The following is a 3897-nucleotide window of genomic DNA, read 5'->3' on the forward strand; positions in this document are numbered from 1 at the left end:
GAGGGAACCCCTCTCCTCCTCACCTCTCACCTGTGCGCCCGCCGAGTCGAGGATAGGCAAACCCGCAACACGGCGGCGCGTGCTCTGAATCACCCGGTACGTTCACAAAAAAGTCCAAAAATCCTGACATGTTCACCTCTATAAAAAAAGTACACTGTATACTGTCCCTTCAAATGTGCCTTGGCTCCTAGGACCTATTCAAATCTTAAATAAATAACCAGATAATTAAAAAAAAACAAAAAAAACGTCTACCTGGTGCTCCAATTTTCGCTTCCGCAGATCTCCGACCCCCACAGTGACAAGGGGGTCAGATAGAGAGGCTCGGCGGCCCCATTATTCCAGTTGAGCGGGTAGTTTGAATCCCCGACCGCCAGAGGGCGATCTTACTTGAGTCAACAGGGACTCGCATGAGCGCCAACCAGCCAGCCGCCGCCCCTGCTCCCGTCCAAATGACTCGCCTCAAACTCCATTATAATTGAACTTTGGTAAGGTAACACAAGGTGGAGAGGAGGGGCGGGGGCAGAGCCGGGCAGAGCGAGCCGTTGCCTTCCGGGCAATGTGCTGGTGCACCTCTACCCGAGTCAACACGCCCTGATTGTCTCCCGTTGCTCGCCAAATAATGAGCCAGCCAGCAAAGTGGCGGCGGCGGCCCCTTCCCTCGCTCTCTGTCTCCCTCCCGCTCCGTCTCTCATTCTCTCTCTCTCTCTCTCTCTCTCTCTCTCTCTCTCTCTCTCTCTCTCGCACCCTGCCACTGAACGGCGAGGGCGCTAACTAACCTGATCGCACCCAGAAGTTGCCGCTGGTGGTGGTGCCCCATTGCAACGCAAGGCCCTTGAGCCGGCATGTTTCTGGCGACAAACTGTGGGGTTGATGGGGTGGTGAGGCAGAAGGGGTGAGATACCCAAGGGGCTGGGCTTTTAGAGACAGAAGCAGAGAGAGCGAGAGAGAATGGGTAGGGGCAGGTAAGGTGTACTACATTAGTAGGTAAAGGGCGACGGGTATTTCGACAATTTCTTTACAAAAACGATGGACAAAGTGTAGCTGGATATAGAACATATTTATGGTGCCTCACGAGGGTGCATTTAGGGGGCAGGTGCACCAAGCAGGAGAGCAAGGGCACTGCAATGGGGGGTGCAGGCTGCGTCGAGGATGGGGCAAGACGGCAGCGAGCGGCCCAAGAGACCCTACTAGCGTTCCGGAACAGAGCAAAGACCAAAAGGCGGCGCGCGGGGCGTGGCGGGCAGGGGAAGGGGAGAGGGGGGAGTGGGGTAGGGACCTTTAGAAGGAGAGGGAGGTAAGGATGGCGCTTACACAGTGGAATTGTCCCAGGAGACGGGGGCAGAGCGAGCAAGTGAGAGGGAGGGCAGAGAGAGAGAGAAGGGGGAGGTAAAAGGCCCCTACGTCCTTTGACCGCGGGCAAACGAAGGGAGAAGAGGAGGTAGTGCGGGGTGGGGGAGGGGGCGAGTTTTGCACAAGTGTGTGAGTAGTGTGAGCGCGAGTGAGCGAGGGCGAGGTCTCGAGAGGGCCTAAGTGAGCTCCCGCCGTGCTCCCGCTCGACTTGCGCGCCCCAATCCAGGGGAAGCCCCTTGTCGCGCGCAGCACGGGTGCCAACCACTCTGTTTGGCAACACTGGGGCCTCAAAAAAGTAGGGCCAGCATCAATCACATTTCATGACGGCAAGTTCAGTCGAAAATCCTTCGCATCGAGATCATTATGCGATTAGAATTATTGTGGTTGGTAGCACTGGGCCACTGAGATTTCAGGAGTTACCAGAAGCTGCTGGATAAAAAAAAAACAAAAAAACAAAAACAAAAAACAAACAAACAGAAACAGCGTCAATTATGTACTTACTCGGTACGCGTAGTATCTGCAGAGCGGCTTGTACGAGTTGGTCCCGCAGACGAGAATCTTGTTCTTGTCGATCTTGGCCAGGACGCGGATATAGTTCTGGCACTCATCCTGGAACAGACGGAGCAAAAGGGGGGGTGGTGAGTAAAGACAGACAGGCGTACCAACGCGCTGCGCACACAAGAGCGCGCGGCCGCACTGCTGCCAACCGAGCTACGAGAAATATCGGGGTTCGCCCGGCTGCTGCTCGCAGTTAGTTGGCAAACCTGCCGCGCCCCCTCGGAATAATATATATAGATATACGCGATTGGCGTTGTGTGGTGGCAGCCCTGCACGGCATGAGAGAATGGCAGCGGGAAGGGACTGGCGCACGCCTATTGCCGGGAGTAATTCATAATATATCACAGAGAATACCACCATTGTTCGGCCCCTGATCAAAGGAGAGGAGAGTGGGATAGAGAATGGAGGGGGGAGGTACGAGAGGCGGGACTAAAGAGGTCGTAGGCCTTGGGGCTGTCTTGAGAGGGAGGGGGGAAGGTTGCGCGGCGGATATGCGGTTGGTTGGTTATATTGTAACCAGGCTGGGGGCCATCGTTCATCATGCGTCACCACCGTCTGAATCAGTGTCTCCGTCGTCATCCTCGGGAAATTATTTCAAACTTTGGCGCAAGTGGAACTCATGCAGGTCTGCCAACCAAGGACGGTCTACAATAGATCCGGCAGGCAGGCAGAGGCGGCAGACTCGTCGCTCAGCCAAGCTTGGAGCCAATGAGGGACACTGATCGGGGGGAAAATTAATGAAAATATTTACGAGATACAAGTACAATGTGCTCGGCATAGGGCAAATATTTGTATAAATTAGTTTACACAAAATGCCCCCCTCCCCCGTTCCCTCCGCGCAAGCAGTTTGTGTTGGCCCCGCTCCCCATTTCCCATACAGCAGGTGAACTTGCTCAAGTCCGCAGCTCCTATTGAGGCCTTCTGGTCCGGAAGGTGCGCACCATTTACAATTACTGAAGCTGCTTTGTCCGATTTGGCAGTTGTGCCCCGCCAGTGGCTGGCCCGGGCAGCCCGGCCGGGCTCAGTCTCCAATAGCTCATTCATAGTGATCCGACCTTCAGCCAATCAACTCGACCAACTCAAACGGCAACTCGGAGGGACAGCTCTCCCGGGCCCGGGCAGGGCTGGCGCTGTGGCGGCGACGGCACACAGCAGCACAGGTTGGTTGGAGTACAAGTATACGACGCTGCAGCACGGATCTTAGCTAGGACCGCAAATCCGATATGACAGCGGATAATACCCCCTTCCCTTTTCCTTTTCCCATTATTGCGAGAGATAATTTCGATCGCAACAAAAACTTGCCCCTGTTGCTCTGAGGAAGCTTAAAGAAGCCGTGGCAAGATATGAAAAATTACCGTCGAGATTGCGTGAGACGAGGAATAATTATCTTCTCAGCCGACGGTTGGCAGCGGTGGGCTGCTACGAGAGCACATTGCGTGAGGAGGAGGATCCCATCCCACCGCTCGGTCTCCACTTCTAGCCGCTCTTCTAGCAGCAGCATCTTTGTCCGGACCACCACACGCACACACACACACGCACGCACCTGCTCGGATTTCCTCACGCACCGCTCTAGTCGCCCGCACTAACTTAGTCATAGCCTGTCCGGACCTTCCACGCCGGCCGGCCGGGCGGAGGAGTTGCGGAGCGGAGGCGGGGGCGGAGGGAGGGCGGCCGCCTGTACAAATGTTATGAATATTTGCTGGCCGGCCCCGCCTGGTCTTAGCAGAGTCCCCCGCCGGCCTGCTTGGCTGGCCGGCCGCACCGCCGCCGGGCAGTCGGGCTCGAGTTCGCGCGCCGCGGCCAGTTCTGTGCGTCCCGCCCGTCCGTCCGTCCGTCCGTTCTCCACTCCGCATCTTCTTAAACCCTGACCGTCTTTTCGCACGCTTTTGAAGTCATTGGGAGAAACAAAACCAATACGAACATTCCGGTGGTGCGCGAGCGCGACTTGGAAAAGAAAGAGATAAAGTGTGAAAAGGGGGTTAGGGATGC

At 56.0% G+C, this 3897-nt stretch overlaps 2 protein-coding genes across 2 annotated transcripts in view; both read right to left on the bottom strand.

Annotated features, from left to right (window-relative positions):
- LOC113205066 (semaphorin-1A) overlaps nt 1-1975 on the bottom strand; it is a 35109-nt gene extending 33134 nt beyond the window's left edge. The window contains exon 1 of the mRNA XM_052265053.1: nt 1852-1975. The gene's annotated coding sequence lies outside the window, so the exon portion shown is untranslated. The remainder of the gene's footprint in view (nt 1-1851) is intronic.
- LOC127748968 (semaphorin-1A-like) overlaps nt 1-3897 on the bottom strand; it is a 351145-nt gene that overhangs the window by 327 nt on the left and 346921 nt on the right. The gene's annotated exons all lie outside the window — the stretch shown is intronic.

The sequence above is a fragment of the Frankliniella occidentalis genome, unplaced genomic scaffold (genome assembly GCF_000697945.3).
Source record: "Frankliniella occidentalis isolate FOCC.00 unplaced genomic scaffold, Focc_3.1 Scaffold23, whole genome shotgun sequence".
In the NCBI taxonomy this organism is placed as follows: domain Eukaryota; kingdom Metazoa; phylum Arthropoda; class Insecta; order Thysanoptera; family Thripidae; genus Frankliniella; species Frankliniella occidentalis.